Raw genomic sequence first — 22,470 nt, 5'->3', positions numbered from 1 at the left:
TTCTGCAAGGAATTCTGGGTAAGCTAGTGGTTTATGGGCAGTACAAGAGCTGCAAAATGGCTTTGAAATTGCTATGTATAGCAATTGAAAAGCAATTTTGCAGCAATCCTATATTTAGCATGGAGTTGCAATTCTTAGCAAAATTGTGCAGGCAGAGCGATTGGCGATTAGGCCAAATCGTAATCCTTCCAGTGGGCTCACATCCATCTACTTCCATTGGCATAGCAATATTTGGAATTGCTGATGATTCCTAGAAAGCATAAATTGCTGCTGAAAGCACTCTAGTTGGTCCTAGGTCTTACTGATTGTACCACGTATGCGGAGTATGTCAATATACTGACTACTCCAGGTGAATATAAAGAGTTGAATTGCTGCATGCAACACATAGCTAATTATTCATGCAGAAATATGGACGTTACCAGGCAGGATATACTTTACAGATAGTATGAAAATGTACTCATTTTAATAGCTGGGATAAACTGCCTTTGGTCCTGATAGGTTCTCTAGTCTAAGACATGCAAAGTGGAATACCCCCCAAAAGGCAACAATGAAATTGTTCCGCACTAGTCACTGATTATCGAAATAGTGTGAGTTTTCCATAGAGAGTACAAGTAAGGTCTTAAACAGGGAGAACTAGGGCTGCCTGCGTGATCTCTATTCATGCCTAGCTAAAACTAACAGTAAGTGATGTATGCTGCTACCTAATTTATGTCAAGCTAAGACTGGTGGAAATATAAACAGATGATGCCATTTGAGCTCCGTCTGTGTAGGCCACTAGAATGGTGAAGATGAGGCCTCTCCATGCTCTACCCTGGAGTTGAGTCCACAATATAAACTGGTGTGTAGCTTCTCCACACACTTGGAGGACTTTACTAACTTCCTGGATAGGGAATTATAAAAATTCTCTCATGTGGGTTACAGAGGGCAACAAAAACACACACAAAAAGTCCTAACCCGTTTGACTACTATCCAAAACTAATTGGATAGAATTTGGTTGAAAGAACAATAGTGTGTGAGAATATTGTTCTGCTTAATAAACAAAACTATAAATATGCAAAGTAAGTTGAATTTAGATTTGTGTCTTTGTTGGTGGAAACTTAAAAGTTTGCTAGTAAATATTGATAAAAACATCACTTGCAGAGGAAAATATAACCATGTAATGTTGCACTGGAAAATCATTAAATTTAACCCGTGAGAACCATAGGTATTACATTTACATACTTACATCAGTAGAGGGAAAGAGGAGATCCTCCAGGGGCTTCCCACATCCTCTTTCCCAAACACCAATCCAGCGCTCAGAAGTCCAGCCTTTATCTGTGCAGTGGCATAGAGCTGCTGCTTGGGCTTGACAGACAAAGCAGAGCCCATTCAGCTCTGTGCTACTGTGCAGACACGAGCCATTTGTGCCTGCAGTGTGGGCTAAGCTCCATCAATGAGCCCTTATCGGCGGGCTACAGGGGGTCTCTAGCACTGGAACAGCGAAGAGGAGGGGGAAGCCTTTGGATTATCCCTCTATTTTACTAAGGACCCATTTGGAGCACTTTTTTTTTTTACACTACAGATACTCTTTAAGGTCCTGTTCATAGTAGGGTGTTGCAACTTTAGAGAGGCATCTTAACGCAGAAAGTCACACTACAATAAGTGTGACTTTCTGCGATGTGATGTATGCATTTGGTGCAATGCCATCCAACGGAGTATGGGGTATTCCAACACAGGGCATTCAGTGTGGCAGTGACCCATACTTTTGAATGTTTGTGATGCAATGGCTGCATAAAGTGTGGTGTGACTTTTTAGTTCTGTTGCATTCCTCTTTTTACAGGGAACGTAACGCAGCTCCAATTGTGAACTACGATTTACAAAATACATCCCTGATGGGAAACCAGATAGGAGATAGTCGACGCTGCCTGCTATCGTTTCTTTAAGAATATCAGGAGATCTTGCCCTACCCATAAACAGTACACCGAGCTCACACAAGAGCAGGACACATTCCCACACAGTCCCAGATCCATCTTGCCTGAGATGTTAGAATACATAGCATGAGTTCTTCGAGAATGGCACTGCCATACCTTTGGGCAAAGTTTGCTGGCTGAGGCAGTTTCACAGTGCCGGGTTCCTGCAGGCATTATACTGGGATTGATTTAAGCTAGCAATATACTACACAATATTTTCAATGAATTAAGACGTACAATTCAATGAAATCATTGCATTGAACAAATTTAATAAATTAAGGCCTCTGGAAGGGCTGTTTTCCACTATATGCACTTCAATCTGTCTCTAGGCTCACCAGCATTTTGCAGGGACACTGGCAAAATAATGTCAATCACGATTTGCCTTAGTGTCTCCATTAATGACGCGAACTGGAATCTGCAAACGGTACCACACAGCACAAAAAAAAAATTTGCATGTGTTTGCATGTTAAACTTGTGATTTGCAGGGGAAAACAAACCTGACAAAGTATAGCTCAGCAAAAGTGGTAAGTTTTAATTGTGCATGCTAAAGACACGGAGGAGGGGCATAGCGGGGAATTTCCCTAATAAAAGCTGGGATCCTATCAAGGTTGTGCTGATCCTATGGAGGACTTTGTGTAAACAGATAAGGCACTGAACTATCCTATTATCTCTAGTGATTCCTAAATCCATTGCAAAGCTCAAACCTCTAGATCCCAACAGACTTCTGTATGCCAAATCAATCGTTCATGACATGTTTGGGTGACAATCTGATGTGCGTACAATGGTACAAGCATACTAATCTTCTTGGTCCAACATTTTCCAAGCAAACAGCATTTGGCTAGGCTGCTTTGTTTTCCGCCAACTACTTTGTTCTATAATGCGAAAGGGAATTTTCCTACTTTTCCTTCCCTCCCCTTTCCATAGGATATAACATGCATGCCGGCTGAGCAAAGTAGCTGCTGGGCAGACTGATGCTCAAAACAGGCAACAAAAACAAATGTCTGCTCAGTGAATAAGCAGCATTCTAAAAAGCTGCAATGACCAGTGCTGAGCTTCGGCTGATCTGTGCTGCAGTACATCCCTGGTCTTTGTCAGAATGCCGGCCAGATTTGATCATGAAGTATTATTCCCTGCCTCTCCGCTGACCGAAGAAAGACCTAAATTTAGGAAGAAAGCAAAGTGCTGACAAAGCAACCTTGTGCAGCTGTATCCTCATCCACAGGTCAAACTCATACTTCAGACACAACTTTAAAAATAGAGGAAAGAAAGAGAAAACCACGAAAAAAAATAAAAAAAATAAAAAGGAAAAGAAAGAGGAGCAGCTTATTCCATGAATCATTGTTGGCAAGCGTCCGTGACAGGATAGGGGGAGCAAGGCAGGTCTATGCAACATCTGGAAATTTACTGTATATTTGTATAAAGATCTCATTTATCGGAAGGACTGCACATGACCCTTTCCTCTCTATAGGGTTTTGGTGGGTGCATTTGTTTTATATACAGTATATCCCCAGCTGACCTGAAGTCTGGCAGTAAATTAACAATCTATTTAAAGAAGAATTACACGACACTTTAAAAAGGACTTGGAAGATCATTTAAGGGCTGGGACCCCCCATGGGTGCTTTACTGCAATTGCAAAGTTCCTGCGATTTGCTAAATCATTTAAGTGCCACAATTTAAAGTAGTGGTGTAGTAAGAGGAATGTAGAGGCTGCCATATTTGTTTCCTTAAGGACCAAGGTAATTGAAATCTACGCCCTGTTTTGATAGTTACCTGGCTGCCAGGGCGTAGATTTCAATTCACCGCCGCAGCGCGCATCCGCCAAATTTTGACGCTCCCGCCAATCTCGCCACTGTCTCCCCGTGTCCTGTCGGAGCTCACTTGCTCTGCCTGTCTCTATGATGGCAGAGTCCTGTGAGCCGGTCAGGAGCCGATTTCATTGGCTCCTGGCCGTGTCTATCAATGTAAGCAACTCCCATTGGCTTACATTGATAGACACGGTCAGGAGCCAATGAAAGTGGCTCCTGACCGGCTCACATGACTCAGCTGTCATACAGATGGCAGAGTGGGTGTCCTTAGGTTCTCGGTGTGCGGCGTGGACGGCGGTTGCAGCGGATATATGCGGCTATTCCGTCGTTATTATACCAGCCGTCTCTGGTCCTTAAGGGGGCAGAGACCGCTGGTACTTAAGTGGTTAAGCAATACCAGTTGCCTGGCAGCCCTGCTGATCCTATTCCTCCAATACTTTTAGCCATAGACCTTGAACAAGCATGCAGCACATCAGATGTTTCTGACATTATTGTTAGATCTGAGATTAGCTGCATGCTTGTTTCTAATGTTATTTATACACAACTGCAGCCAAATAGATCAGCGGGGCTTTTAAAAGGAAAGGAAAAATGTTTGTTTAAAAAGGAAACAAATATGGCAGCCTGCATATTCTTCTCACTTCAGTTGTCCTTTAATGGAGATTCCTTGAGGGATTGCAATTTGGCTACTGTAGTCACTGATGGGATCGCTCACAAAATGCTGCCACGCTGCTAGTGGGACATCCCCCATAGGGATCCACTGGAGCAGTGCTTTGCCGATTGCCGGTGATCGACAAGTGCAGGTAAAGCGTCTCTAGTGGATCCCGGTCCTAAATCTGTTCTACCTGATCATGAAATGTAAGTATTTGCCTCAGTCTAAAGGACCTGCCGAAAGGCATTAGTGCACCACTTTAGGCTCTTTTCCAGGTGAGAGTTTTGTTTCTAATTTCCACTAACGTGATCTCACCGCGATACGTTAGGTGTAAGGCACAATTGCGGTGTGTGCGATTCGCAAACAGGAGAAAATATATTTTGCGTTGCTGGATCCCAGAAAAATATAAAAATAATAAATTACATAGCAGTGTGATTGCGATGCGATTTTACTATGCTTGTATACTTTGTATAGGAGACCAATAGCACAAAAATTCTGCAGGCATGAAAAATTGTGATGGGGAAACAAAAAAAAACACATTGCAAACATAGTGCACTAACTGAAATCAGTTAAAGTACCTAGCTTTTTGTGATTCTCAAGCCACCAGAATCATGGTGCAAAGTGCTTAGTGGAAAAGCCTTCATGGGTAAGGGGGTGGGGGGGGGGGGTGGAACATCTGCCTGCCCTGGTTTATCGAGGACTGTGCAGAAGTGCACTCCACTTACTGCAATGGATCTCGTGGATCCACTGCAGCATGACAAGTGTGAATGGCTCCTGTTTATAAATAAGGAACCGTTCACTGTCCCTGTAGTGATAAGTGGAAAATGTGGGAACAGAGCCTTAATCTGTGTACACACACCTGACTTAAAGGGGTTCTCTTGCATATATAAGAAAACAAAAACTGACACTTACCTGGGGCTTCTATTGGCCCCCTGCAGCTGTCATGTCCCGCGCCGTCCTCCTACAATCTTCTGTTCCCTGCCCCCGGCACCGGTCTAATTATTAGTCTAACTAGACGAATAGAACTGCGGCTGTGCGAGTGCTCGCTCCCGTGCGAGTCATCGGGAGCTTACTGCGCAACCCAAGAGCGATCCCGCCAGACGAATGTACCCAAACCCAGGGATGGCGATCCCTCCGATGATTCCCCTGTTCGCGCTTCTCCCCCATCTGCTGCGTGACATGCATGCGCCGCTCATCATCCCCCACAACACAGCATGTCATCAGCTACACAGGTGACACCCGTGTGTGCAGCAGGGCTCAGCGATGTCGCCCAAGGGGATCAGCTCCTGATCCCCGACAGGCAACATGCTTTGGGCATGTGTACCAGCCAATACTGTTCTAACAAAGATAACCAAATTCTCCTGGGCAAAACCTATTATCCCTAAAGGTGACTCCTCTACATCCCCATCAGTCGTCATATCTGCTTTCTCTTTACCCTTCTGGCTATTTGGCAGGAATTATACACATTGCTTACTGAAAACAGTACAGAAGGGGTTTGCTGCTGCTAAGTTTTGAACAGCAAAAATAATTAACAGAAATAAATTCCTGTTATTCCTGTTTAATTCACAGTCACATGACATCTTAGAATCCTCCTTCAAAATACTGTGTTTAAAACTGAAGAACTGCTATATCCTAAAAGCAGGCAGTGATCAATACTGCAAGTAAAATAAGAATGGACAAGCCAGCAGCAATCAGTTATATTTACATGCATGTTGCTTCATGTGAGGCCTGTCTGCACTGAGTGTCTATTACTACAGTATTACTCCGGACTCCCTCACTGCTGTGAGAACACTAACAAGAAACTAATATCAGCTTACTTACAGTTCACAGAGCAGATCCTGAGCCATCTACTTCCACCATTTCTATAGCTTTCTAGACCTGCATGCATCACTCAACTGTGCATATGGCTTACGACTAGGAACACCTCTAACTATACATTACCCAACATATGCAAGTAATATTTAACTAGTAGTTTATTTAAAAAAGAATGAACTGCACAGAAGCTAGTATACAGATAACTGAGACTAATCTTGGTACTGCTATTAGCATTGGAAAAGAAAAAAAAACTAACAAACAAACAAGAAAAAAAAAAAAAAAAAGGGGAATACAAACTAGGGATAGCCCGAACCTCCGATTTTAGGTTCGCGAACCTCCGCAAACGTTCGCGAACTGCCATAGACTTCAATGGGGAGGCGAACTTGAAAAATTTGAAAAAATTATGCTGCCCAGAAAAGTGATGAAAAAGATGTTTCAAAGCATCTAACCCCTGGAGGGAGACATGGTTGAGTGGGATAGACGTCAAAAGTCCCAGAAAACAATTTAGTTTTCACGCAAAGCCGTGTTTAAAGGGCAGAAAATCACATTCAATGCTAAATTGCAGGCCTACACTACTGCATGTGTATACATCAATCAGGGAGTGTAATCCTTCCTCTCTCTCTCTCTCTCTGATTTTGTCTTCCAGGGTTTTGTAGGCTGTCAAAAGCAAGCTCACATACATTGGCCAGGAATCGAACCCAGGTGTTCCACCCAAAGTTCGCCTGGAAACGTTCGCCGGCGAACCGGTCGGGCCATCTCTAATGCAAACGACTTAATGTTAAAATCAACCTACCTAGCACTGACATTACCCCTCTACACTAATATCTACCTAACTAAAGCCTGGTAAACACTTTAAATTATGATTGGCCAATCGCTGACCAATTTTATCACCTCTATGTAGTTTGATGGTCAACAGCTGCTGAATACTATGAGCAGTTATCAGGCAGCAGTGAGCAGTTGTGAGAGTTTGAGAGGCATTTCACAGCCTATCAACAGTATGTGGAAAAGAGGCCTTAGGCTAAATTTAGGGTGCAAACACACATCTAATTGTAATTGACCAATTGTATCACTTCCATGCAGTATGAGAGCTTACCTACACAATCTGTTCTTAGTATTCAAAATGTGTTGGCCCTCATGTACATGGAGATGGTAAAATTGGTCACTGATTGGTGGGCCAAAAATTGGTTGTTTGTATGCACCCTTAGGCTGGTTTCACACTGTAAACCAGCGCTGGCGAAGAGGTGCGTATCACCTGACGCACCGCATCACACTGTCAAAAACAGGCCTTCATGGAACATTCCCTGTCTGGCCACTGGTCAAGTAGGAAGTGACACGTTCGGGTATGCGGAAGCGTATTGTTAAAATATGCTTCCGCGCGCCGCATTGGTAATTTTTTTTTTAAATCCATGCGTTGCTATAGACTAACATGACTTCCGTGCCGATGCTGATTCCGGACCTGTGTTGGGGGCTGTGGCAAAAACGTCACTTCTGTCGCACTGTGCCGTAACGTTGCAGTATGAAAGTCTTCATAGACTTTTATTGCATGGCGGTAGGATGCGGTAAAAGTACCGCACTGCCCCTGTGTGAAAGAGCCCTTAGCCTAAAGCTTACCACTATCCCCATTAAGGTTAAGGCTACATTCGCAGTGGTTCAGCTTAATGACCACTTTTGTAATGCAACACCTATGCTCAAATTCACAGTGCGCCGAGTGCGGTGTAATGGCATGCGGTATTCCAACGCACTGCATGCAGAGACAGTGAAGCATAGTTTTCAATAACTGTATGCTTCAGTCTGTGCTACACAACGGTCGGATAATGTGCAGTACAACTTTTACATTCTGTTGCATTGCGTTCTTGCCTTACAGGGACCGCAGCATCCCCTTGTGCACCTAGCCCAATGTGTCAGCAAAATATAACTAAGTTTAACTTTAAACTAACAGAAATTAAGACCTTGAACAATAAACTAACCCTAATAGCAGAAACCGTGTGGGGAGGAACACACTAGGCAGAATCGCATATGCGTTTTCCATAGCACATAGTGTAAAATGCATATGCAATTCTGCCTAGTGTGTTCCTACCCTGAAGCTGGTTGCAATGTGTCTGCAAAAACTATCGCCTTCAGATGTATATGGTCATCTTCATTATGTTAAAGTAATGCTAAGTAAAGGCCCCTTTCCTTACACAGCTAGCTGCATCAGGTGTTGGATACTCACTCTCCTCACACCTCTATCAGACAGACATATACTGTACATTGTCATTTCTAACCTGAGGTAACAACACCTGGGCCCAGCAATAGATCACTCACGCGGCACACAGCAGGTTAGTGGGCAGGAAACAATGCAAACAAACAGGAAATGCAGAGATTCAGGTGTGGGGGACTACACCAGCTACACCAGTCTCAGCTGATATCTGATGGTCCTGGCTGTGCACTGGGGTAAGGAGGGGGTGGCGGGTGACAAGGATCTTTGAATAATCTGAGATCAGGGTCAGTTTAAACATACATTACATTGTTTTACTGTTGCTGTACATAATATCCATTTCTGTAAAATAAAACAGCAATCAAAATTACATCTACTTCTCTTCTTGTTCCTATATTCAGTTCACACTAAGTGAGGAACATTCTTTTTTTTACTACCAAACGCAGTGGTAGAAATGGCTGCGTGAGAGCAAACAACTTTCCACACAGAAAAAAAGACAAATCCCTGTAAACAAGTCAAAGCCTCAGCAAATAGTGTAGCCATACACAATAAAAAGGAGTTGTAACACTTCACCCAGTGCAATACAGTACTTGTATTAGGTGCCTTACCTAGGTGTGGAGAAGGAAACCACAGTCTTGCCAGTCTCTCTCAACATTGTTCCTGAGTATAAAATAAGTTGATGTTGGTTACGTTGCTAAGCGGACTCCCCACTCACAGCTAACTCTGTGTGAAGTGGCAAGTGAGAGATGAAATCAGCCAGCAGCATCCAGCAGTGAGAGAGACAGGGAGGCGGAGGACTGGAGGGATGGGTCCTGTGTGTTCGTGCACTTATGATTGGAAAAGCTGAACTGGTCAAAGAGCAGTGAAGGAATGCAGCCATTCAGGAAGTGCCTGGTTCCGCCACACTTTCACCACTCACAAAAAGGAAACAAACATTCCTCAAGGAAGTCTTCCCACTTCACAGAGATATTAACACAAGAAGGCTTTAATACCCATCACCTAGTGTCTGCTGATTAAATTAAAATAAAATCTGTAAAGTGCCCCGTCAAGTATGATAAACTCCCACTGTACAAACTAGTTTTACCAGTGACACCACTAAGTGAAAAGAATTAACATTCGTAAGTGCTAGTACTCACAGAATGCCGAGGCAACCACATTCTCTTGTTACCTTTACCACAGCCTTCTTAATGTTTGATGGGGGCGGGGGCTGTGGAAAAAACAACAAATGACGAAACAAAAAAGATAAAATGACAAAGCGTTAGTCACTAGATCGCTGTGACAGACTCTGGGGTGTGCAAACGCCGGCAAATCTGACAAAAGATGTTTTTTCCCTCTTCGGACTGATTGATAACGCAATAGTGTTTTGTTTTGTTTTATCGCTGACTGCACCCCATTAGATTTCCCCTCACTTTCAGAGACACAGAGTATTGCTGTAAACTGAAATGTCAGTTTCCACTCTCTGAAGGGCATTTTCTATCTACTGAAGGAATATTCCTTTGAAGAATTTCTCAGACTGGTGATCCTGTGACTGGATCTCTACAGGAACATATAGAAATGCCCATCAGAAAGGGGTAATACAAGTTCAGCTGACAGGACTACTGATGTGTGTCAAAATTCAAGTACACCTGAAGTGAAATGGATATGGAGGCTGTCATTTTTATTTCTTTTTAAAAATACCAGTTCCCTGGCTGTCCTGCTGATCCTCAGGAGTGTGATTCAGACACTACTGATACCAGAATTATCAGAGGGACAGCCAGGCAACTGGCATAAATTAACCACTAGCCACAATTGCAGCAGTATATCTACGCCCCCGCAGGAAGACTGTTCCTGTTCCAGGGTCGTAGATAATTTGTCTTCCTGTTGTAATGTGCTGTGTGGGCAGATGTGCGCCCGCAACCTCCCTCACTGCAGAGTTGTAGACTGCTGATAAGTGAATGGGAACACATATCCCATTCACTGATCAAAGTGAGTGTGATCAATGAGCACTGGCATCAATGAGATGCCGGTGGTCATTGATAAAATGAAAGTGAAAGCACACACTCTATACATCCTGTGTACTGTGTACGTGTGTGTGTGTGTGTGTGTGTGTGTGTGTGTGTGTGTGTGTGTGTGTGTGTGTGTGTGTGTGTGTGTGTGTGTGTGTACTGTGTGTGTGTGTGTACTGTGTGTGTGTGTGTGTGTGTGTCTATATATGTGTGTGTGTGTGTGTGTGTGTGTGTGTGTGTGTGTGTGTGTGTCTATATATATATATGTGTGTGTGTGTGTGTGTGTGTGTGTGTGTGTGTGTGTGTGTGTGTGTGTGTGTGTGTGTGTGTGTGTGTGTGTTTTAAATAGGTCTGTCACAAGGGTATAATACTCAGTGGCGTACCAATAGGGGGTGCAGAGGTAGCGGCCACATTGGGGCCCTCCCCGAACCATAGTATTAGCTCTTTATTGGCGCTGTGCTGATAATATTCACTTCTATAGATGCTTTGAATAGTAGTAATCATTAAAGTGTTCTCCATCCCCTTCTTGCACCTCTGACACTGGTTGTCCTTGATAGGTTTTGGTATGCCGTATAAGTTGTTATGTATATAGCACTTGGTGGTCCCCGTGTAAAACTTGCACCGGGGCCAACAGCTTCCTAGATACTCCACTGATAATACTGTTATGTTTGCAAATAAGGGCTTGTAATTAGTAATGGAAGCAGAACATACCTGTATTTCCAAATGAAATATTGTCACTGTATATTGTACTAGGGACATATTTTAAACGTTATAATAATCGAGACAAATGGGCAAAAATGTGTAGGATTTATCCTTAGTACCAAGTTTTATTTTAAAGCTATAATATCCGAAAACATAGTCATAATCATTTTGTCAATGTTTTTCTTATTATTACCATGAAAATGCATTTAGAACAAAATAATTATTAGCAAAATGTACCACCCAAAGAAAGCCTAATTAATGGTGAAAAAAAAAACAACAAAAACTATAGATAATTTTGTTGTGATAAACGGAATGAACGGAAGGAGCGCTGACAGGTGAAAATTGCTCTTCTCCACTATTATTGGCCACCTTTAGATCCACCTGCTGTCCCAGGTGGTCTGCATATGGTGAGGGCAAGGGAAGTAGTATTGAGGACACAGAGTATGAGGCACATGTGCAGCATTTTAACACCTGGTGGAGTGAATGCAATCTAGTTGCCATAGTGCATTACTGTTGGATGAGCACAGTGAACTACGGGAAACAGTGTAAAGGATAAGCTTTAGTTGCTTTTTAGTCACACACCTACAACATGCATGCAGCCAGTGGAGTCAGACCAGAGTCAAAGCAACTGATCTGCATGCTCATTCTGGGCCAGCGACTTAAAATATTTGAGGCAGGGAATCCACACAGAAGTCAGGCAATAAGTAACAGGACTATATACTCTGTACGGTACTGCAGAACAGGTCGACACTCTACAGCAGATTTTGGCAGGGGTTTACTGGTGCTGCACTGTCCTACTTGTTTGGAAGCGCTTCCTCCCCCCTCCCCCCCCCCCTTATTGCCAATATTTTTCAATATCACTTGTACTGCCAGCACTACCAGCCAGGGAACCTTAACTGAGAGGGATATGGATGTTTCCTTTTAAACGATACCAGTTGCTTGGCAGTTCTGCTGATCTCTTTGGCTGCAGTAGTGGCTGAATCACACACCTGAAACAAGCATGCAGCTAATCCAGTCTGACTTCAGTCAGAGCACCTGATCTGCATGCTTGTTCAGGGGCTGTGGATAAAAGTATTAGAGACACAGGATCAGCAGGAGAGTATTATACTGTATTATTTTAAAAGGAAAAATCCATATCCTTCTCAGTTAAGTTTCTTCGTCAGGCATTATACAGAACTGGATCAGAACCGTACAATGATTGTACAGTTCTGATCCAGTTCTGTATAATGCCTGAAGAAGAATTTTAACTTTTTCGAAAGCTTGCAATAAACCATGTACAGTTAGTCATTAAAGGTATCACCAGAATCAATGTTTGTTGGTTTGATGTCTGCATTTCTGCTCCTCAACTAACACTGGACCACACTTCACTTGGTTTCCTTTAAAGGGACTCTACAGTGAACAAAATGTGCATAGTTTAACTTTCATAAGGGCCTGTTTCCACTACACGCAGATTGGATGCAGAATGGATGCAGAAAAACTGACTCCAATGAATACCTATGGGAAAATCTGCATCAGAAAAATCGCATTTAGTGGAAACAGGCCAAAAGGCTTTCATTGGAGTCAGTTTTTCTGCATCCAATCTGCGTGTAGTGGAAACAGGCCCCAAAGCTTCTTCCAGTCCCCTGTAGTTGTTCTGGTCTCTCGTCGTCATTCCACTCAGGGCTCGTTCACACTAGAGGTGTTTTTTGGCAAATTTTAAGCGCAGGTTTTTTTTCAAAATGCTCTGAAAGCGCTTACACCATTAAATCTCTATGAGACAGTTCACAAACCCAAAGCGCCCACAAAATCGCTTTGTGCATCGATTGCGTTCGCGTTTTGAAGAATAAATACATTGACTGACGTCAGGAAGTGAAAAAACACAATCGATAGGCAAAACCGTTTAGAAAAGCGGCTCCCAAAAAAACCCAGCGTGCAGGTAATCGCCCGGAATCGGAAACAAAAACCGCTTAAAAAAAAAACGCCAAACGCGGACGGACACACGAACGGAACGCAATGTGAACAAGGCCAGAGATCCCTGCAGCAGCTGTGCACCTCTGACTGCTGCATGCACACGCCCGGCCACATGCCTCTTGGACCGCGCTTCAGTGGCTGGGTACATAAAAATTGCTATTGTGCGCGCACTTAACGCTCCAGCCTATGGGAGCGCGATCACAGAGGCACGGCTGAGGGTGCGGATGTGCAGTAGCCGGCAAAGCCAGCCAGGTTTCGGAGGAGCATCGCTGCTGAGTGGAGCAGCAAGGAACAACGGTGAGGGACCAGAATATAGGGGACTAGAAGAAGCCATATAAATTAACCAAGCTCATTTTTTTCCACTTTAGGGCCGTACACACATTCAATATTTGTTGCCCGATGGGGATTGGGACTCGATCCCTAAGGCTACACTACAGACATGTTGCTTGCTTGCAAACGAGCAATGTGCTCTGCTTTATACAGTGGGGCAGAGCGGCGCAGGAATGATGTTGTGCGGCAGGCGGGGTAAGTGGGGGAGAACAATACTATCTCCTGCTGTTCAGCCAAAGTAATACCCCAGGACTGATCATTGGGGGGCTGCCATACACCAGCTGCATTCTCAGCAGAGGCAGTCATTATCAGCTGCCTCAGCAGAGTTTCATCTGGTGTGTACAGGCCTTTAGAGCAACTGTTGCCACGTGTTTTGGTACCATTTTAGTACTATCCCGCTGCTGTAAGCCTCCTACGCATGCGCGGTTCAGTCTTTCGAGAACCATACATGCACAGGAGGCTTACGGCGACGAACGCGTGAGTTGTGAGTCGGGTGCGCAGACGGGCCGCACAGGCACAGTGGCTCACAACTTCAGACTAAATCACCACACTAAACGGGGGTCACCAGTGGGACCATGGATGGGACCCAGAAAACACTGAGGGACCTCACAGTCTACAGAAGGCTGGAGGAAGCCCCAGGTAGGTTCAAATTTACTTTTTAAAGGTCTGTTCGGGGTCCTTTTAATTGGAAAATACACTTTTGAAATAAAATTGCCATAAACATAGATCTGTGATACAGAAACAGTTTTGCAATATTTTCAAAAAATAATCTCCATTTGCAGCTGGCTAAGATCATCAGCACAGTGGTGTAGTGGTTAGCACTCTCGCCTAGCAGCGCTGGGTCCCCGGTTCGAATCCCAGCCAGGTCAGCACCTGCAAGGAGTTTGTATGTTCTCTCCGTGTCTGCGTGGGTTTCCTCCGGGTACTCTGGTTTCCTCCCACATCCCCCCAAAAAAACATACAGATAGGTTATTTGGCTTCCCCCAAAAATTTGCCCTAGACTACAATACATACACTACACGATATAGACATATGACTATGGTAGGGATTAGATTGTGAGCCCCTCTGAGGGACAGTTAGTGACAAGACAATATACTCTGTACAGCGCTGCGGAAGATGTCGGCGCTATAAAAATTACTAAATAATAATAATAAAACAACAACAACTCACCCGCCCCTCAGCCAATTGCACTGTCTGCACCACTGACTGACATCACGCACGCACTGCTCCGTCGTACCTCTTCCCCCGAACGCAATGTCAGCTACACAGCTAACATGCATCTATACAAGCCATCCAGCAATGTAGCCCTAGGGGATCGGATTCAGATACCTGACAGGCGGCATGGGTGTACGCCCCTTCAGGCAGAAAGCAGCAACAAGCAGAAGTGTTAAAAAGTCAGTTTGTCTATGTGAAGCAGAGCACAGTCAAGAAAACTATCCAGACATGAAATGTACTGTATTTTTCAGACTATAAGACGTTACAGACTATAAGATGCACCTAGGTTTAGGGGACAAAACACCAGCGAAGAAAAAAAACAACAACCTGGTACATGGGCATCTTATGGATCCTTTCCCCCCATTGTTATGTCCCCCCTTGTGACTTCCTTGTACCTCATGTCCTCTGTGTCACGTCTGTTCGCTTCTGATCCTGTGTTCTCCTTTGTCCCCCTCTGTCCCCCGTCTGCCCTGTGTCCTCCTCTGAGTATTGTACATTCCATACAGAGTGTGCAGCCCTGTGTGATGTCACATACGCACCCACGTGGGGCATGTGTATGGACTAAGGACTGCACCTGGAGCCAGCGGCGGACAAAGAAAAAGTAATGTATAGTGCACGGGGGGGGGGGGGGGGGGGCACATTGGGGGTGGACAGCGTCGGGGGTTTCATCACGTTCGTTGCTCCTCCCGATATTGCTTGCTGCGCACCCGATCGAGCAAGTCATCCCTACATCTTGCAGCATGTCCGACAGATTCATGCAACCGATTTTGGCCCACTTGGTTGCATCGTCGATTGGGCATGCACTAGGCGGAACCGATTATCATGCGATTCAATTATAATAATGGAAGGTTGATCAGCCACCAAGTTGTCTGATGTATGGCCACCTTTATGACTGTACTGCCTCATCAGTGAGGGTTAGGTCAAGTCCCAACTGGAGACCTGACCTAACTGGAGAGAAACTTGCATAACTGATTAACTTTCAGGCAGAAACAAAAGAAAAGGAACACATCCTAGTTATCTGTTTGCTTGGCACTGTACATACACATGTCTATCTCATCATGTCGCATGTTACCTCGGGTACCCTTGAAGGAGTAATTATCTGCACAGACCAAAAGCCATTGTTACTCATTTGAAAGCCTGATTTAATCCACTGGCTGACAGCAAGTTCTGACACTCTGCCAATTTTTCTCTGGAAACAACGTGCAACTGTGTAATGGCTTTAGTTTTACATGCACATTAAAACACAAGCTGGCAGGTGCAAATACCGGTAATGTTTTATTTGATCCTTGATACATTCATACTTCACAACTTTCTATGATAAGGAACTGAGGCAGCTTTAGGAAATTCTGGGTAAAAGCACAGACACTCCTCCAACCATGTTCCAACCACACCTCCTATTATGCATATTATGAATAAATTCATGAGCTGACAGGTTTTTATCCCTGTAATCAAAATTATATTTTCTATAATAAAAACAATTACCTCTATAAATGTTTTAGTAGAGAATACATCTGTTTAGGCAGATCTTTACATCAGTACTAAGTGAAGAACAACTGAGGAAGAAGAGGGACATGAGGATTTGGTTTTAAGTTCTAGATGCATACCTGGCTCACAAAGGCAACAAAAGGATAATTTGGATGGCTCCGCCCAGTGCACTTCAGTGACATTATAGGTACTGCAATTTTTGACTAGGCTGCAGTGATCTGCAAACTTGGCTCTCCAGCTGTTAAGGAACTACAAGTCCCACAATGCATTTGTCTTTATGAATAATGACTGTGGCTGTCAGCTTCATGCAATGCATTGTGGGACTTTTAGTTCCTTAACAGCTGGAGAGCCAAGTTTGCACATCACTGGACTAGGGGAGGAGATCACATCCAAGTACTTTTTTATATGCAAGATTATACTGTGCAGTAGTTTTTGTAGAGGATGTTTTAGTTGTAACACCCGGAGTTCCATAATTTATCCTCGTTTACCTTGTTTTGATCCCCCATTCATAGTATTGCAGTGCGGTGTAACAGCCACTCTGTTATACAGCTTGCCACACTGCAATGCGCCACCTATGTGTGACATAAACAGTGCGTTGCGGCATAACGGGTTGTGGTATGGTAACGCACTGCATAACTTAACGCCCGCTTTAACCGTAGATTTGAAGCATATTTTTCAATGACTGAATGCGTCACTGTAACCTACATTGCGCATACGACTTTTTGTTCTGCTGCTTTCCCGTTATACAGGGAACGTAAACAGGGCTGTGGATTTAGAGTCGAGGAGCTTGACAAATTTTGGGTACCGGGAGTCTGAGGTTTTATAAACTGAGGAGTCGGAGTTGGATGATTTTTGTATCGACTCCACAGCCCTGAACGCAAAGCAACATCACACTGTGAACCTAGCCTTCAAACAACAGCAGGGCTGCCATTGGGGTCCATAAAAATGTTGTGGTCCAAATACAAGGTACACTTTAGTGTCCTCTTGTGCAGCCCATGTAGAGTAAAAATGTGGGTTTTCCATCACTGGCCTTGCTGCTGAAGAACAACCTGTATGTCAGCCATGGCTATGTTTAGGGTCAGTGTTTGAAATGAAGGAAAAGATCTGACTGGTTGCTTGAATTTAATGTCTTGCACAAAAAAACATAAAAAGGTAATTACTAAGTTATCCCACTGCAGACATTATTTCTTGCATGCTGATTTTGTTAAAGACCACACCCAGCTAAAGGCTCTAGGACAACATATAACAAACATCTTGAATCACTGGAAAATTCAAATACATTTGAAAATATGATTCACTAGTTCAGTGTTCACAAAGACCTGTATGCACTGTAGGGCCTTTGAAAACCAGGCAGAAAAAGCAGTTTTAAGAGAAGCGGAGGAAAAGGTTTTAACAGGTGTCACAGAAATGTTACAGCAAGACCCGGACAGCTGGTGGCACATAACATCCCCTTGTAGCTGGAGCCATTGTTGCCTGTGAGCCCTTATCAGTACAGGTCAGACTGTTCTCATCTGCAGCATGAACATGAAATCATTTCAGCTGCACTTCACACTGTTGCCTGGAGAACTAGTGATATTCTACATGCATTACAAATGAAAGCATCAATGAGATTCAAATAATTGCACGATGATGCAGGACTGCCTCCAGTCTAACAACACACGGGAAGTATGGAAGGGCCTGAGGGCAGCCACGAACTTCAAACCCGCTTCTCAGCCGGTGACCCCAAGCCTTCAACTGGCGGAGGAGCTCAATGAGTTCTACTGCAGGTTCGAGCGACAACCTGACCAGCGCACAGACCAAACAGCCACGGCCAAGGTGACCCCCCCCTCGGGGGAATCCGGCACCCTGGCACCTGCTGCCGTCCATGAAGCTGAGGTACTCCGGCTACTCCGCAAGCTAAATCCCAGGAAGTCTTCTGGCCCGGACGGGGTGTCGTCGATCTGCTTGAGAACTTGTGCTGAACAGCTAGCCCCTGTGCTCTCCTTATACACCCAGTCACTATTGGAGGGCACAGTCCCCTCCTGTTTTAAGCGATCTATAATTGTACCAGTCCCCAAAAAAACAGGCAGCACCGAGCACAACAACTTCCGACCGGTGGCCCTGACCTCTAACATCATGAAGCTCCTCGAGCGGCTGGTCCTTGCTCACCTGAAGAAGTCCACTGACGCCCACCTGGACCCACTCCAATTTGCATATAGGGCAAACAGATCCGTGGAGGACGCCATAAATGCTTGCATGGCATACGTCTTGGAGCACCTAGACAACCCTGCCTCCTACGCTAGGATCCTGTTCCTGGATTTTAGCTCAGCGTTCAACACGATCTGCCAAGATATCCTGCTCTCTAATCTGACGCAGCTTGGAGTAGACCCCACCCTTCGGGCATGGATCAAACACTTCCTGACAAACAGAACGCAACAGGTGAGGCTGGGAAACTGCTACTCCAGCATCAGAACCACCAATACAGGGGCTCCACAAGGCTGCGTCCTGTCACCTCTACTGTTCTCTCTCTATACAAACAATTGTATCTCATCCGCTGACTCTGTGAAGGTCATCAAATTTGCGGACGACACCACCATAATCGGCCTAATTGGCAGCAATGGAGAGCAGGAATACCGCGGCGAAGTCGAGAGCATCTGCAACTGCTGCGGGGACAACAACCTGGTACTCAACACTGCTAAGACAGTTGAATTAGTCGTTGACTTCAGGAGGAACCCTCCCCCCCCTCACATCCGTCCTCATTGGGGGAAACGAAGTCTCCAGGGTGTCATCTGTACGGTTTCTAGGCACGACCCTCACAAACAACCTGAAATGGGGACAAAACACCATCAGAATCCAAAAGAAATCTCAGCAGAGGCTATTCTTCCTGCGCCAACTGAAGCGATTCGGCATGCCCCGGAAACTGCTTACCAGTTTCTATTCCGCCACCATAGAATCCATCCTCTGCTCCTCAGTCATCGTCTGGTACGCGGGTGCAACGGCCAGCGACAAACTCAAACTGCAGAGGGTCATATCTGACGCAGAGAAGATCATCGGGTCTCCTCTTCCACCTCTTGATCTCCTTCACTCCGCTAGGATGATGAAGAGAGCCTCCATGATCTCCCGGGATCCCTCCCACCCAAGCAGTCGCTACTTCTAAATCCTCCCGCTGGGCCACCGCTACAGAACATTAACATCCAAAACCACCAGGCGGGAGAACTCCTTCTACCCCCAAGCGGTTCGGCTGCTTAACGCCAACCTTCCCCGTCGAGGCCTGCCTACTAGCATGCCCTAGCGCCAGCACCGGTCGTCTGCCTGCCCTGGTTCCCAATGTTATACGTGAAGGACATATCTATACCTCTACTGAAGTTTTGCTACCTGTATAAATTGGTACTTGTATGTGTTTTCGTGTCTGTCCTCATACTATGTCTATGCCATGTGTACCATAAGAAATTCCGAGTATGGCCCTGCCGTACTTGGCGAAATAAAGGGATTCTGACTGCACAAGTTTTCTATGCAAATTTATGCAACTTGAAAATGGACCAATCAAATTCCACCTTGGCAAGCACAGGCCGAGAGCATTTTTCTCCTACTCACAGGTCTGGTGCACACCAGAGCGGTTATGGAGCGTTTTTTAAAACGCTGGGGGGGGGGGGGGGGGTGGAAAATCAGACCAGAGCGGTTCATTTTTTTCCACAGACGCAAACTCGAGGGATGCAGCATTTTTTAGATTTCTGATGCGTTTCTGCCTCAATGTTAAAGTATAGAAAAGTGGAACGCCGCTGAAAACGCTAGATCAGAGAGGTTTTCCAGGAATTTTGGTTACAGAAGCTGTTCAGTAACAGCTTTACTGTAACAATATTTGTAATATGCAACACAAACGCTCAAAAAAAAACCCACTAGGCAGGTTTAGAAAACGTCTCTAAACATGCTTAGAATCGCTCTGAAAATCTGCTTCAAAAACATCTAGCGTTTTGCAGATCTGCTAGAGGTTTTTGGTGTACACTGGGCCACACACACATGCTCTGTGTGACTGTTTCATTTGGCTTGCTTAAGGAGCCTTTCACACTGGAACGCACCACACCGCAGGGCAATTAAAGTCTATGGGGACTTTCATACAGACGCGGTGCAACGTGACGGAAGTGACGTTTTCACTGCATTCCCAATGCTAGGGCAAACCAGAAGTCATTAAAGTCTATGACGACACGTATATTTTAAAATGCCCGCAGCAAGTATTCACATCACTCATGCACAAAACCGTATTTCAGCAATACACTTTCACACACGTGATCGCTTTGGCCACAGGAAGTAGCGTCACTTCCTGCTTGGCCGGCTGCCAGATGAGGATTACAGTGTACTAACGCAGTAATCCTCGAAGGCACGTTTTTAGCGGTGTGGTGTGGCCCCCACCAATCCTCAGTCTGAAACCGGCCTCAAAGTACACCTGAAGTGAGAAGCTGATGGGGCTGCCATATTTATTTCCTTTTAACCTTCCTGGCGGTAACCCCGAACGTAGTTCGGGGTAAGCTGTGCAGGAGGTTTTCTCAGGCCCTGCTGGGCCGATTTGCGCAATTTTTTCTTTGCTAGCTGCGTGAGCACACCGATCGCCGCCAACCCGCACCGATTTGCGTCGCTGCAGAGCCCCCCCCCCAGACCCCTGCGCTGCCTGGCCTATCGGCGCCAGGCAGCGCTGAGGGGTGGATCGGGACTCCCTTAGACGTAACGACGTCCACGACGTCATCCCGCCCCATCGCCATGGCGACGGGGGAAGCCCTCCAGGAAATCCCGTTCTTTGAGCCCTAGGCTCATTACATGATTTTAAAAAAAAAATTAAAAAAAAAAAAATTAAAAAACGGCTGCGCTGCCCCCTGGTGGTTTTTAATAGACCGCCAGGAGGGTTAAACAATACCAGTTTCCTGGCAGTCCTGCTGATCTCTTTGGCTGCGGTTGTGTCACACACCTGAAACAAGCATGTAGCTAATTTAGTCAGAAACATCTGATCTGCAAGTATGTTCCAGGTCTCTGGCTAAAAGTATTAGGGTGGATACACTCATCCAATTTTAATTACCAATTTTACAACTTCTAAAGCAGAGTACCCACTTAAAGATGTGATCGGTGAACTTCGACGAACGATTGTTCCCTGATCTTTTAACATCCCATTTGGCAGGATTCGCACAATGGGATGCGAATGAAAATGCAAACGATCATTCAAAAGGAATAGTATTTTTGCATGCTATTGACTTTAGTGAAAAATGTGAACAATCTTTTCTGATGTGATCCGTCATGACACAGTTTTACAAAACAAACAATAGTTTTGTCATCCGTGTGTATGGCTTGTAGCCTAGTACACACTTTCCATAATGGTTGACCAATTAGTAACCCATTGTACCACCTCCATGTAGTATGAGGTTCAGCAAATATTGAATACTATGAGCAGATTGTGTAGATAAACATACTACATGGAAATGGCAAAATTGATCAGTGATTGGCCAATCATAATTGAAAGTGTGTACTAGGTTTATGTAGTAGGAGAGCTTGCTTGCACAAACCACAGATAGTATTCAATCCGTTTTCCCTTATAATACATGGAGGTGGAACAATGCTATGGGCCCTAGCTCCTGTGCTGCTCCTGCCTAGGGTCCCCAAACTTCACACTATCTAATGAAGAAAGGCCTTTCCTGATTGATGTTTGATCCTTATATCAATTGAAGAACAATCATGGATGTTTTTTTTGTTTTTTTAACAGACTTTCTCAGGGTTCAATCTTTACATAGAAGCTAACCTATCCCCTACCCCTAGATCAGGCTAATTTCTCAATAAGGAGAATGTCTGTACATGGATATTTTGCTTCCACTCTTCCTATGCGCATTTATTATTCTAAATAGACATGGATATGATAATATAAATAGCAGCCCAAGCTATTTATACCTTAGCTGTATACATGGAAAGTAACATGGAACTACATGTGAAGGAAGGAATGGTTTATTCCAGCATAACAAAGAAACAGGTGACATTACATCAAATATGGTCAGTTGTGCATAAGGTTCCAAGTGGTCCAAACCATGTCTCCAGTTTTACAGTGGTTTGCAAAAGTATTTGGACCCCTTGAAGTTTTCCATATTTTGTCATATTACTGCCACAAACATGAATACATTTTATTGGAATTCCACATGAAAGAGCAATACAAAGTGGTGTACACATGAGAAGTGGAATGAAAACCATACATGATTCCAAACATTAAAAAAAAAAATAATAACTGCACAGTGGGGTGTGCGTAATTATTCAGCCCCGAGTCAATACTTTGTAGAACCACCTTTAGCTGCGATTACAGCTGCCAGTCTTTTAGGGTATGTCTATCAGCTTTGCACATCTAGAGACTGAAATCCTTGCCCATTCTTTGCAAAACAGCTCC

At 44.6% G+C, this 22,470-nt stretch overlaps 1 protein-coding gene across 2 annotated transcripts in view; it reads right to left on the bottom strand.

The window, feature by feature from the left end:
• SH3D19 (SH3 domain containing 19) overlaps positions 1-22,470 on the bottom strand; it is a 135,793-nt gene that overhangs the window by 76,032 nt on the left and 37,291 nt on the right. The gene's annotated exons all lie outside the window — the stretch shown is intronic.

The sequence above is a fragment of the Hyperolius riggenbachi genome, chromosome 1, assembly GCF_040937935.1.
Source record: "Hyperolius riggenbachi isolate aHypRig1 chromosome 1, aHypRig1.pri, whole genome shotgun sequence".
NCBI classification, from domain to species: Eukaryota; Metazoa; Chordata; class Amphibia; order Anura; family Hyperoliidae; genus Hyperolius; species Hyperolius riggenbachi.
This window is presented reverse-complemented; position numbering and strand designations above follow the sequence as displayed.